Source organism: Trachemys scripta, chromosome 1, assembly GCF_013100865.1.
Source record: "Trachemys scripta elegans isolate TJP31775 chromosome 1, CAS_Tse_1.0, whole genome shotgun sequence".
NCBI lineage: Eukaryota > Metazoa > Chordata > Testudines > Emydidae > Trachemys > Trachemys scripta.
In genome coordinates, this window is record NC_048298.1 from 228,220,450 (window position 1) to 228,235,339 (window position 14,890).

Here is a 14,890-nt window from a genome sequence, read left to right on the forward strand (position 1 = left end):
TAATTGGGTTTCAATATACATTTTTTTAAAGGTTGGAAGTGGAACAAAATGTTTGATCGACCAAAACCAGATTTTTTTATTCATTTATTGTTTACTTTGGAATTTCCTTTTGCAGAAAATTTTGAAACGTTTTGTTTTAATTCTGGTTTATAACAAAAAATATTTGAAGTGGTGGAGTTTCCCATAAAATTGAAAATCTGGTTCTCTCCTTCTTCCACATCCTCCCCCAGCTCTAATGATAACCACCTTTGAAAATCAGACCACTTATTTAGATGCCTACATATGTATTTAAGTGCCTAACTTTAGATACCTAAGTTTGGAAAATTTTGGCTTAAATGACTTGCCCAAGATTACACATTGAATCATTGGCAGAGCTGGGGCTAAAACTCAAGAGTTCTTGGCTTTAAGATCTGTGTTAACCTACTATAGGCACTTTTATCCCATAGCACTTTAAAGACTACATGTAGTTATACAATATTTATGGGAATTCTTCACTCACAGCTGAAATATGGCAATTTCTATCTATTCTATAGAGATTCTTAAACTGTGGATTTTTTTCTATTAAGAATTTTCACACTTAAAATACTCAATCTGAAAAAGACAAGTACAGGGCTATATAAAAATTCTTACTATGAAAGCAACACAAACTCAAACAAAAAATTGATAAGCAAGTAAACTGTGCTGTAGTGACAACCAACACTACTTTCCAATATATTGAACTTCCACAAGTCAAGAAAGATTAATTTTGACTTTGATCAGCTTTGACCAGATTATATTCCTTCATCAGGACTTGTAGTTTGAAATCAATGGGATTTGTGTTTCTCAAACTGGGGTCACCACTTGTGGCGGGCCGGGCCAGTTTGTTTACCTGCCCTGTCCGCAGGTCCGGCCGATCGCAGCTCCCACTGGCCATGGTTTGCTGCTCCAGGACAATCGGAGCTGCTGGAAGCAGCGCTGGCCAAGGGACTTACTGGCCGCTGCTTCCAGCAGCCCCCATTGGCCTGGAGTGGTGAATCGCGGCCACTGGGAGCCGCAATCAGCCAGACCTGCGGATGGGGCAGGTAAACAAACTGGCCCGGCCCACCAGGGGCTTTCCCTACACGAGCTGCGACCCCAGTTTGAGAAACACTGCTCTATGTCACTCTTGCTGCTTTTGAAAATCCAATCTAAATATGGTCTTAGTAGTTTAACTTTAGGCTCCTCTTTCTGAAAAGTTTGTCCTGTGTATATAAAAATACTCACAATAACTTTGTTAATGTACTGGATGTCGAAATAACTTCACTGGTAACAGTGATATAATTTTTGTTTTGAAGTGACAACAGTTTTTTGCCACTCAGAGAAAAGTATTTTTAACAAAAATACAGTTCTAGTCCCTGATTCTGGTAACATTTATGCCCAGGCTTAACTTTAAGAACACATGTAGTTCCATTGGAGTTAAAGGGCTAAAATTATGAAGTTACATGCACACTTAAATGTTAGTAGGATCAGAACCTGCAATAGCTGGAAGTTAAATGGACTGTTGGCAGACTAAGGTACCAATCAATGAGTATGGGTGCCAAAATTGTGTCCCTTCGATAATATAAAATCATTTGGATCCTGTGATGGGGGACACTCACCTCCTGAATGGCTCCTGTCAGCTAGGTGTGGTGCTGCAATCTTTCTTGGTTCTGGTGCCCCCTAGAGGTTGTTGCCTTAGCTGGTCAGGTCTTCAGTGGCTCAACCCTCTGGCTAAGTCACACCAGCAAAATTGATGAGTCTGGCCCATGATGAGCTTGACAACAACCTGACTTGTTCTTTCACAGCTAGGTCTGCACATATTCACATTTAGGTCTAAAATTTTTGAAAATATGTGCTACATCTCCTTAAAACTGCTATTTTCCCTGCAAGATACCCTATTGGGGTGTTCATTCTTCTGACTATACGAATTATGCGTATCCACTCAGGGAACAGAATCAATGCCTTACAGCTTTGACCAACTGCAATTAGCCAATGCTGCTCAGATTTCAAATGCTTGGTAACGAATACTCATAACAAACTGTTTCCAATCAGGCTACACAATAAAAAATGTAAATAATGTTATGGACATTTTGAATAACAAAGTATATGTGAGGAAATTGTGATGTGCTTACAGCCATTCTGGAAACAGAAGAAAAGATGAAATTTGTCAAATAAATTATTCTCTGTGATTTATTCACTGAACGTTAGAAGCAGTGATCAAGTATAGTATGAGCACAGCAGTTGCACAAGATAAGACATAGGTTTTTAAATTAACTTTAAATGCTAGAATGTTGACATGAATTCATTCTATCCTAAACCCTGGAACTTGCGACAGATACATTGCATTTATCATGGCATTGAAAGATCACTGAAATGTATTTATTATGTGCTTTTAATTTGTTACTTCAGCATATGGCTTGTTTGTGATTTTTGATATGTATTATGGTTCAGATTCTTCACTGACCTCATAATTTGTACATAAGATAGCAAAACTACTGTAGCATTCTTTTGCCTGTCCTCACTTTTTATTACATTGTGGAAATGATGGTTCCCGTGCATGAATCAATTTGTTTTTAAGTAGCCAAGTGCGTGATCAGTTTTTAACCTTTCCAACTCCTCGTTGTCTTAGTTAGAAAATTTCTCTCTCATCCTTCCCTTCTTTACTTATTTTCCCTTCCCACATTGTGCTTATTGTGGATAATAAGTTCTATCATCATTGTTCTCTTCTCAACCACATACTAAACTGCAAGGGGTCAGGAAAAATCAAATCAGTATTGTTTTCATCCCTACTAACTTACCTGTACAGTCATATTAATATAACTATTTTTTGTTTAATAAGTATATAGTTCTAGATGTTTTTCTATATTACTATATCAAATCTTCTGTGGACTGCAATTGAACATGGCATAATAAAATTGTGTACAAAAGGAAAGCAAAATGCTATTAATTTACACTTAAATAATTACAAGTAGGAGGTGTGAGTGCATTTCAAAAGCAATTTTTCTGTTTGCCTTAAATATTCTTCAAAATTTCTTCCAGTCAGATCTATTTTTTAGCCTAAACCAGCATTATGGTAGAATTTTTGAAAATGAGATTCTAAGAGCTTGATTCTGATACCCTCACTCATGCTGCTCAGTATCTTCTCCATGTGTGGTCCCATTGAAGTTAATTGAATGACTTCTGAAGTAAAGTTCTAATAAACCAGAGTAAGAATATCAGAATCTAGGCCTTAATATGCTTTCGCTATATGACCTTAATGCTTGTACAGCACTTCTTCATGATTATCTTTTGCATAACACATAACATGCATGAAAAGACGGTTTCTTTCCTGCTTTTGGCTGTCTTGCACTTTGGCTACAAATGATATATCAAGAATTTCATGACTCCTTTTCTTTATTAATACTTTCTGAATGGGATAATTTTTCCGATATACATAGCTGCAATCCTGCTGAAAAAGAGCTGTTTCTTTTCTGTGTTTATTCTAGGTAACTAAACACTACAATATTGCTTTCTTTTATACTCAGTCTCTAATGAGCCAAAAAATCCCATTCATCATTGAAATATTTATTAAAATTCTTAGTCAGTGGGTGTAATTAAATAGACTCAGACTTCCCACAGGGCAGTAGACACAGATCACTATTAAAAATGCAGGACATGTAAAATAATTTCTGCCATCAGTTAATCAAAGGAATGAAAAATAGAGAACTTTTGACACACAATAGTGAGTCTAATTACTTTTCTATTCACTTTAGTAAAAATTTCCCACATCCTAAATAAGTTGTGATAGCATCAAAGTTCTGTTTCTTTATTAAGAATTTTGCTGGGCATGGAAAATAATGGGAGATTAGTTTTTACTGTTATTTTGGGGATTTTCCTTTCAGAATCAGAATTTACATGGTATGTTTTAATGCAGTTTAATATATATCATTATATGTCCTAATTTGTCGCTCCTTTGGATTTCCTCAAGGTTATTTCATGTGCAACACATTAAATATTAGATCTGTTAAGAAAGATTCAATGGCATTTATCATTTCCACAGATTATGAAAGTTGGAGAATGAAGTTTTAATAGTGAAGTATAAGTACATATGTTTTAAACAAAAAGGGCTACATTGTGACTTGGGCTATATGCCTGGCACTAGAGAAATAAGGGAGAGTAAGAACCCCCTTGCACTCCTGGGTGTGCTATCTGCTTATTTCATCCTGAGCTCCTGAAGCAGAGAGGCAGGAAATGTGCATAGCTTTGGCAACTCTGACTGAGCCAGGGGCGGGTTTTCATCAAGGAGAAACAAACAGAACTGTCACGCCGTAGCTTGGCCAGTCATGAAACTGGTTTTCAAAGCTTCTCTGATGCACAGCATGCCCTGCTGTGCTCTTCTAACCACCCTGGTGTTTGGCAGCGCGTAATCAGCGCCCTGGTGATGTGCCTCAACCTCCCACCCCGCCATAAACATCTCCCCCTTATTCTCACAGATATTGTGGAGCACACAGCAAGTAATAATGATGGGAATATTGGGAATAATTAACGATTGGAATATGGTTTTGCTGAGGTCTAACTGAGTCAATAGACTGCGCCAGCGAGCTTTGAACGTCCAAAGGCACATTCAACCACCATTCTGCACTTGCTCAGCCTATCGTTGAACTGCTCCTTACTACTGTCCAGGCTTCATGAGCCATGGGAGCAAGGGGTAGGCTGGAGTAGGTGCGACCGCATGGTGCTGCTGACTGGGAGAGCAGCCTGAGGCAGAAGCCTCCAGCTGGCATGATGTTCCAGGCAGGACTGAATCTCCATTAGATGAAACTTAAAGACGGGAATGACCTGGAGTCATTCCCATTTTTGTCCAGGCGCCCCCGACCAACCTCACTGAGGCCTGCCAGGAGCACCCATGTCTGCCCAGGCACCCCCGACCAACCTAACCGAGGTTGGCCAGGAGCACCCACGGGACGACGACGACGGTTAGCAGTCGTATTGCACCGTCTGTCATCCGCAAGGCAAGGGGATGCTGCTGTGTAGCACTGCAATATCGCATCTGCCAGCAGCACCCAGGAGACATACGGTGACAGTGAGCTGAGCAGGCTCCATGCTTGCCGTGGTAAGTCATCTACACAGGTAACCCAGGAAAAAAGGTGAGAAATGATTTTTTGCCATTGCTTTCACGGAGGGAGGGAGAGGGGCCTAACAACATGTACCCAGAACCACCCACGACAATGTTTTTGCCCCAGCAGGCATTGGGAGCTCAACCCAGAATTCCAATGGGCGGTGGAGACTGCGGGAACTGTGGGATAGCTACTGTGACAGACCCAGACCAGTGGGGTACAGGAGTCTGGTAGAGGGCAAATATACTGGTCACTGGATGAGTAGTTTTCTGTTCCCTGAGTGACCAGAGCAGGGGCTCCACTAGAGTAATCAGGAACCTGCTAGAACCAGTTAAGGCAGGCAGGCTAATTAGGACACCTGGAGCCAATTAAGAAGCTGCTAGAATCAATTAAGGCAGGCTAATCAGGGCACCTGGGCTTTAAAAAGGAGCTCACTTCAGTTTGTGGTGCGAGTGTGAGGAGCTGGGAGCAAGAGGCGCAAGGAGCTGAGAGTGAGAGGGTGTGCTGTTGGAGGACTGAGGCGCACAAGCGTTATCAGACACCAGGAGGAAGGTCCTATGGTGAGACTAAGGAAGGTGTTTGGAGGAGGCCATGGGGAAGTAGCCCAGGGAGTTGTAGCTGTCATACAGCTGTTACAGGAGGCACTATAGACAGCTGCAGTCCACAGGGCCCTGGGCTGGAACCCGGAGTAGAGGGCGGGCCCGGGTTCCCCCCAAACCTCCCACTTGACCTGAACTGTGGGTTCTTCCAGAGAGGAAGGTCTCTGGGCTGTTCCCCAACCCACATGGTGAATCTCTGAGGCAAGAAAATCCGCCAATAAGCGCAGGACCCACCAAGATAGAGGAGGAACTTTGTCACACTACCCACAGTGCAACGCTCTGAAAGTCGATGCTAGCCTCGGTACTGTGGACGCACACCACCGACTTAATGCGCTTAGTGGGGACACACACAATTGACCGTATCAAATCGATTTCTAAAAAATCAACTTCTATTAAATCGACCTAATTTCATAGTGTAGACATACCCTTAGAGCAGGGGTCGGCAACCTTTCAGAAGTGGTGTGCCGAGTCTTCATTTATTCACTCTAATTTAAGGTTTCACGTGATAGTAATACATTTTAATGTTTTTAGAAGGTCTCTTTCTTTAAGTCTATAATATATAACTAAACTATTGTTGTATGTAAAGTAAATAAGGTTTTTAAAATATTTAAGAAGCTTCATTTAAAATTAAATTAAAATGCAGAGGCCCCCGGACCGGTGTCCAGGACCCAGGCAGTGTGAGTGCCACTGAAAATCAGCTTGCATGCCGCCTTTGGCACGTGTGCCATAGGTTGCCTACCCCTGCCTTAGAGCACAGTGTCTGCTGTGGCTTCTGGGGTGGTGGACTGTATGCACTATCCATTTCTCAATGCTGTGTGTAAAGGCACAGTCTAGCCCAGGGGTGGGCAAACTTTTTGACCGAAGGGCCACATTGGGGTTGCGAAAATGTATGGAGGGCCGGGTAGGGAAGGCTGTGCCTCCCCAAACAGCCTGGCCCCCACCCCCTATCTGCCCCCCTCCCACTTCCTGCCCCCTGACTGCCCCCCTCAGAACCCCCAACCCATCCAACCCCCCTGTTCCTTGTCCCCTGACCACCCCCTCCTGGGACCCCCTGCCCATAACTGCCACCGGGACCCCACCCCCTATCCAACTGCCCCCTGTCCCCTGACTGCCCCCCAGCACCCCCTGCTCCTTATCCAACCCCCCTCTCCCCTCCCCCTTACCATTCCGCTCAGAGCAGCAGGAGCTTGCAGCCCCGCTACCCGGCTGGAGCCAGCCACGCCGCCATGCTGCCTGGCAGGAGCAGTGGGCCAGAGCGCTGGCGATGCGGCGAGCTGAGGCTACAGAGGAGGGGACCGGGAGCTCAAGGGCCAGGAAGGACAGTCCCACTGGCAGGATGTGGCCTGCGGGCCGTAGTTTGCTCACCTCTGGTCTAGCCCAAAGACAGAACACTGAGAATGAGCTAGTCTGAGAGCTAAGTGGGGAATTTTACAAGTTCAGTAGCAGTGTAGAGGCAAGCAAGAATGCTAATGGTGTAGAACATATGATTCTTTAAAACAAACTTACACTCATACTCAATAGAGTGCTTTTGTTTTAATCAGAGCAAAAATATCAGCAACCTCTAGGATTCTACGGTAATCTCCATAGCACAGTTAAAGAAAATGGATGTGTAACTTCAAAAAGCACCACATGTAATTGCCCTTTTTATTATGCAAGCATTTTTTGCTTATTTGGTGGTGCATCAACATTTCTCTTAAATAAAGCTCCTATTAATAAAAGAAATTTTCAGTTTAGTGAAGAAATATAATATAGCAGATACTGTTTAATTAAATGGCTTGGGCCAAAATCTTCCCTGATAGCGTCACTGGAATTACACCAAGGATGAATTTGGCCTGAAGTTTCTACAGCACTAAATTACTTTACAAGTTACTATTTGAAACCAAAAGGCAAAAAGCTATTAATGGAAAACAGCTTGCATAGTCCAGTACCATAAATATGTTCGTGGTATAATGATTTCAGCTATTGTGCTACTTCAGCAATTTTCTAGGGAATATGCTAGTTGAAGAGGGTATAATATAAAGTAACAGCACTGACATGTTATATTTAAAAACTTTTAAAATTCCTTATCTGCACAGTACATTTCCATAAACTATTAAACATAAAACTGTCTTCATACTGTCCCCAAGTTAATTAAGTTAATTGTTTTGTTAATGCTTGAGCATATAAGACTTACTTTGTAAAATTACCTGTGATAAGATTTTAAATCCCTTTGCCACCTTACCACTGCATTAATCTATCTAAGGTTAAACATACTGTTTAATTTATACTTTAGAAAGAAAAGAGGAATAGAGAATATTTAATTAAATTAAAGGACTAAGTTGCCTCAGTCTAAACCAGGGGTAGGCAACCTATGGCACGAGTGCCAAAGGCGGCACGTGAGCTGATTTTCAGTGGCACTTACACTGCCTGGGTCCTGGCCACCGGTCCGGGGGGCTCTGCATTTTAATTTAATTTTAAATGAAGCTTCTTAAACATTTTAAAAACCTTATTTACTTTACATACAACAATAGTTTAGTTATATATTATAGACTTATAGAACGAGACCTTCTAAAAATGTTAAAATGTATTACTGTCACGCGAAACCTTAAATTAGAGTGAATAAATGAAGGCTCAGCACACCACTTCTGAAAGGTTGCCGACCCCTGGACTCTAAACCCATTAGATCCAATACCATGTCTGTGACTACTGAACCAATGTTACTGCAAGCTTCCATGCGCATATGTGACCCAGCCAAATACTGAATTGCCAAATAGTATGTTTTGGTTAGGTGTGGCAAAATTAAAAACAAAAGTACTTCTATATCTTCAGCAATGTAAAGATATTATACATAAAGTAATGAAACACTCATCAGAATTTAATTTTGTGTGTGTGCTTTGATGCTTTTTTTATTACATTTTGAAAATATTTGATGAACTAATTGGGAGCTGGCAAAAAAAAAAATCCTTTTAAGAGGAGACCTTTACCATGTATTCTGTCAAAGACTTACAGTGCAGGCCTTGTAAACTGAAAATGAGGTCCTAGAGTCAGTACTTTTCAGATGAGCCAATGCACGTTTTCTACATATTTCATCTGTATCCTACATATTCTTCTGAATACTACTTTTTATTTTTAAAAAAAGGTTTTATTCTTCTGTACTGTTTCATGCACAATGTTCTTTCCTCCACTTTTTGTGCTAAGGGCTTGTCTTCACTATTGCGCTACATCAACAGGAACACACTCTCCTGTCGATGTAATTACTCCACCTCAACGAGAGGTAAAAACTGTATCGGGGGAGAGCGTCTCCTGCCTACATAGTGTGGTGTAGACACTGCTTTAAGCTGACGTAACTTATGTCGCTCAGAGGGGAAGGGGGGAGAGGGTGGTTTTTTTCACGCCCCTGAGCAACATAAGTAACATCAACTTAAGCGGTAGTGTAAGACAAGCCCTAAGTGTTTTTCTTACCATTTTTTAGAAGAATTTCATATGTTCCTATGATACTTGAACATACGGTATTACTATAAGAAGTTTTGAAATGCTTCAATACATTAGTAATCTTTGATAGAGGAGGATCATTTTATAATAGAAACTTGAAAAGGAAAATAAAACACACATGCACTCTCCCCCTCCCCCTGCAAAAGAGACTCAAAACCCTGCAAACTATGTCTCTGAACATGCTAAAGTATGAAGGTAGGCGTGGCTTTTAATCTACTTTAGTAATGCTACAGTAGAGGCCAAACCTTGCTCACTTTACACAAGAAACGCCTCTGAAGTCACTAGGAATGTGTTAGTAAAGTAAGACACATTTGACACAAAACATACATAGACACACTTTCTCTTTCAAGAATTAAGGACAAAATACCTACACCCTATTTCAGTTAAGCACTGGAGTAGCATCTTTGGAGACTCAGGGCATGTCAACTAGGGTGGCCAACTTTCTAATTTGTGAAAACCAGACACCTGATCCATCTCTTCCCTCTAGGCCAGGAGCCACTACTGGCCCGCTGCTTAATTTAATCTGGCCCGCGCCAAGTCTCTACGTTGCAGGCCGAAAGCCCCAAGCCTTGGCACTGCCCTGAGAGGCTGGAGACTCAAGCGCCGGCTGACTCCACTGTGGGGGGAAGCTAGGGTCGGCTCCAGTTCCCAGAAGTGACCAGCATGTCCCTGCAGCCCCTAGGTGCAGGGGCAATCAGGGAAGCTCTACTTGCTGCCCCTGCCCCCAGCGCTGGCTCCGCAGCTCCCATTGGCCGGGAACTGTGGCCAATGGGAGCTGTGGGTGCGGCGCCTGTGGGCGCAGGCAGCACGCACCACGCAGAGCCCTCTGACTCCTCCACTTAGGGGCTGGACATGCCAGCTGCTTCTGGGAACAGCGCAGAGCTAGGGCAGGCACGGAGCCTGCCTTAGCCCCGCTGCGCTGCCATCCGGGAGCTGCCTGAAGTAACCACCGCCTGGCCAGGGCCCGCACCCTGAATCCTCTGCCCCAGGTCAGAACCCCCTCCCGCACCCCAACTCCCTCCCAGAGCCTGCACCCCAAACATCCTCCTGCACCCCAACCCCCTGCCCCAGCCCTAAGCCTGCACTCCAAATCCCTTGGCCCCCGTCCGGAGCCCACTCCTGCACCCCAAACCCCTCATCCCCAGCCCCACCCCAGAGCCCGCACACCCAGCTGGAGCTCTCACCCCCTTCTGCACTCCAACCCCTGCCCCATCCTGAACCCCTCATTTCTGACCCCACCCCAGTGCCTAGGGGAAGCCCCAAGCCTCCTCCCCCCATGGGACTTTATGTGGCTCGTGACTGATTTTTTTCTGTGGATCAGTGGCCCCTGATAGAAAAAAGGTTTCCCACCACTGCTCTAGGCCCTTCCCCTGGTTCCTCTTTCCTCCCCGCCATTGCTCACTGCTCTCTCCTGCTCTGTCTGCCCACCAGCTGAGCAGGGCTCGAGAGGTAGAGGTTGACTGGGGCAGGACGGGGGAGGGAGAGCCACACTCCAGAGGTGGGGGCGAAGGGTGACTGGGGCAGGATGGTGGGCAACACTCTGGGGTTGGGTGGGGCACAAAGGAAGCTGAGAAGGGGGCCCAGGAAGTGAGTTAGGCCAATGGCCCCACTCCTCAAACGCTGCGCGCTTCAGGATTCCTCCCTCCGGGCACTGATCACTGGTATCTTTGTCTGCTGGAGCAGGACAGTTCCTGAGTGTTCCTTCAGCTCCAGCAGCAGCTGCTCTTCCCACCTTCCCAGCAGCGGAGTGGAAGCTGACTACAGATGGTTACTCAAGTAACCAGACTTTTGGTGTCCGGTCAGTACTACTGTCTGGTCTCCTTTTTGACTGGACTTTCTGATCAAAAACTGGACACCTGCAAACCATAATGTCAACACTTCCAGCCCAGGTCCACAGACTTATGCTAGCGGCGCTCGCACTAGTGCTCTAAAAGTAACTGTGTAGACATTGTTTAGATGTTGTGGCTTGGGCTGGAGCTCAGATTTTCAGGTCCCTCCCTACATTCCCCCAAGGCTTGAGAGCCCAAGCTCCAGCCCAAGCTGCAACATCCACACAGCTATCATGAGTCCTGCTATCACAAGTCTGCGGACCCGGGCTGGTAGGCTCACTCCCCAGCGCAATATTGGCAAACCTTATCCCTTTGAAGTCAGTGGAAGTTACTATTGACTTCAGTGGAAACAAAATTGGGTCCTGTAGAAGTAAGGGCCCCTACTGAGCAAAGCTTTTAAACATGTGTTTAAGTCCCATTGAAGTCAATGGGACTTAAGCATATGGTTAAGAGCTTTGCTGAATGTTGGCCAAGATGATTTTTCATAAAGAGCAATGTAAAGAATAACACTTCTTAGAGATCTGCTCCAGCCTTTGAAGACAGCCTGGAAAACTGGCTTAGGCAGAGGCCTATTCTAGTTTTGATAAACTAAGGTTAGCCTGGAAGCCTGGCAGAGGACTGTGTAGTATTAGGGGCTGTGCCTTTAAGAACTGAGCTTCCCAGAGAGAGAGAGAGTCTGGGGCAGGGCACTGTGAAGCTGTTGGTGTTAATATTATGCACAGCCACCTGTAACTGGATGCTGCATAAAGCCAAGGCCGGCTCTAGGCACCAGCAAAGCAAGAAGTTGCTTGGGGCTAGGGTTACCATATTTCCACCACCAAAAAAGAGGACACTCGGGGGGGGGGGAAGCCCCGCCCTAGCCCTGCCCCGCCCCATCCACTCCCTCCTACTTCCCACCCCCTGACTGCTCCCCTCAGAACCCCAACCCCCCCTGCTTCTTGTCCCCTGACTGCCCCCTGCTGAGAACCCCCTACCCTAACTGCCCCCCCCCCCAGGACCCTACCTGTCCCCTGACTGCCCTGACCCTTATCCACTCGCATGGGTGGCAGGGTTGTAGAAATTTTGGTGGTGCCCAGAACCCCCCACCCCACCTGCCTAAGGCTCTGGGAGGGGGGTTGGAGGTCTGGGGTGCAGGTCCTGGGCTGGGGATTAGGGTGCAGGAGGGGTGCAGGTTCTGGGATAGAGTTTGGGTGCTGGGTGCAGGCTCTGGGCTGGGGCAGGGGGTGGGTGTGCAGGAGGGGGTGAGGGGTGCAGGCTCTGGGATGGAGTTTGGGGGTGAGAGGAGGTGCAAAGGGAGGGGGTGCAGGCTTTGGGAGGAAGTTTGAGGGCAGGAGGGGGGGTGTGGGAAGGGGGAGGGGGATTGGGAGGGAGTTTGGGATAGGAGGGGATGCAGGGGTGAGGGCTGTGGGTCTGGGGATGAGGGGTTCATGATGCAGGAGGAGGCTCAGGGATGGAGCAGAGGATTAGGGTGTGTGGGAATGAGGGCTGGGGCTGGGGGGTTTGGGGTGTTGGAGAGGCTCAGGGCTAGGGTGGAAGGGCAGGGTAAGGGCAGCCTGTCTTCCCATTAGTGGATGGGGGCACTAGGACCCGGGGGCAGCAGACAGCAGTTGCTGCTGGCTCTGGCAGTACACACAGACAAGGGAGAGGCAGACAGGGAGGGGGACCCACGGAGGGGGGGATGCGCAGAGGGGGGATGGCAGGTGGAGGCTGGGGACCCATCCAACACTCCCCCGCTCCCTGACTGCCCCCCCCCCGACTCCTCTTACCATTCTGGCTCCACGTGGGTCGGTTTGTGTGTTACACAGGACTACGGAGAGAGGGAGGGGGGAGCAGGGGAGGGCTCTGGCTGCTGGAGGCCAATGGGAGTGGGTCAATCGGCCTAGCTGCCCAATCAGCAGCCACACTCTGCATGGAAGGGAGGGAGGGAGGCGAGGGAGAAAAAAACCCCGGACATTTTAACTTTGTTACCCATTCCTCCCGGACGGCTATTTAGAGACGCAAAAGCCGGACATGTCCGGGGAAATACGGACGGATGGTAACCCTACTTGGGGCAGCATATTTGCAGGGGCGCAAGAATCCAGCATGGGAGCTGAGAACCAATGGGGGGCCCTGGGATCTGTAGTTCCTTGGTTAGCTCCCTGCCTATAGAGCCAGTCCTGGAGCAGGGAAAGAACTACATTTCCCAGCATTCCCTCGGCCACTAGTAACAGGAAAGGGAGGGGGAAATTGTATGGAACTGAAATCTGCAGCTTGCTGTAACTGGTAGGGACAGAGCCAGCTCTAGGTTTTTTGCTGTCCCCACCCCCGCCCTGGGCTTCCCCAGCCCTGGGCTCTCCCCCGCCCGCAGCCTCTGCCGCCCCAGCTCTGGCCCCCACACGCACCTCCTGCCGCCCCAGCCCTGGGCTCTCACCCAAAGAAAGAATTGGGTGGACTAAATGGGCAGTGCCCCTCTCTATCTGAAGCCTAGCAAGGGAGGTACGTGGATCCCACTAGACTTTAAAATGAAAAGTAAGGGAGAGGAGGCTCTACTAGACTGGGCAGCTTTAGATACAGTACCAGGCAGGTAGGAGGATTTCCACTTCTGAGCCATGGAAGCAGGAATTGACTTTTCTTTTCCAGATTTAGCTAATATTCAAAAAGGGAATCTAGCACCTGCTTTCCAGATTTGAACACCCTCAAAATTCAGGAGTGCTCAAGCTCAATTTGGGCAGCTGTTACTTCATTTCTCCCAAATCAAATATACTGATCCACTGTAACTTGCTGTAGAAAAAGTAGAATAAATTGAACAAGAAATGCTTCTCAGTGGTTATTAGGACTGGAATTGCTATTTTCAACAGCCATTGCTCTTTTTAGTTTTAGTTTTATTTGTTTAAAAGGAAGACCGTGATATTGCATTGGCAAATTCCCCATAAAAACAAAGAATGGAACAAAAGAATAATAAAGGCACCTCAACTTTTCCTCATTTATGTAGGACAGTCTTATAATATGCATCCAGATATCCTCCAATCACATAAGCTGAAAATTGTTCCACTTTACTGCAGTTCTGTAACCATATGGGAACCAATCCTGTCTGTGTTCTGGGCACCTCCAAAATTCCTGCTGAATGACCCGCCCTGGGAGCGAGTTACCAGTGACCCAGGGCTGGGGCAGCAGGAGGGTGCAGTTGGGGAGGAGCAGGGAGAGCCCAGGGCTGGGATGGGAGGGCAGCCAAAAATTTTTTTGCTTGGGGCAGCAAAAAACCTAGAGCCAGCCCTGCATAAAGCAGAGCTCTTGCAAGCAGCATGAGCCCTGAGTCATCACTGAATGCCACAGGCTGCACCAGCCTGAAAAGATTTTCTTTAGCCTGCACAAAGGCTTGTTCTATCTGTTGGGGATTTTTCTTTAGTTGGCAGTTATATTGTTAGAAAGTGGCTATGGGAATTTTTGTTACTTAAGTTAGTCAGTTTCTTCAGGACCTACAATTAAAAGTAATATATTTACCCCCTAGATTCTTAATGCTCCTGAGTCTTTTACTGAGCCTTCTGTTTCACAGTATCTGAATCTGCAACCCATAGTTCACATGCATCAGAGTCTAACAAATAGATTTCAGAATTTCTGGACAGTTTGTACCTTAAACAGCACTAGTGTTAGATTAGGGTGTGCTAATTCCAAATATTTTGTTATGATGTGTCGCTGAAGTAGAAGATAACTAACTATAAATGAAATTCTCCCCTGAGCACATTACCTATGTACAACTTAATCCCATTTAAGCACTGCTTTGAGTGTATAATTAGGACTTGGCAGTGTTGCCAACTCTCAGAATTTAGTCAATCTTGTGATAGATGGTGCTTTTCTTAAAACCCTATGAGGTTAAATGAAAAATCTCAGTTTTGTTTTGTTAAGTAATTTTTTAGCTGTC

General features: G+C 45.9%; 1 protein-coding gene across 1 annotated transcript in view; it reads left to right on the top strand.

Annotated features, from left to right (window-relative positions):
• The window catches only part of GABRB3 (gamma-aminobutyric acid type A receptor subunit beta3), a 145,321-nt gene that overhangs the window by 39,464 nt on the left and 90,967 nt on the right, over positions 1–14,890 (top strand). The gene's annotated exons all lie outside the window — the stretch shown is intronic.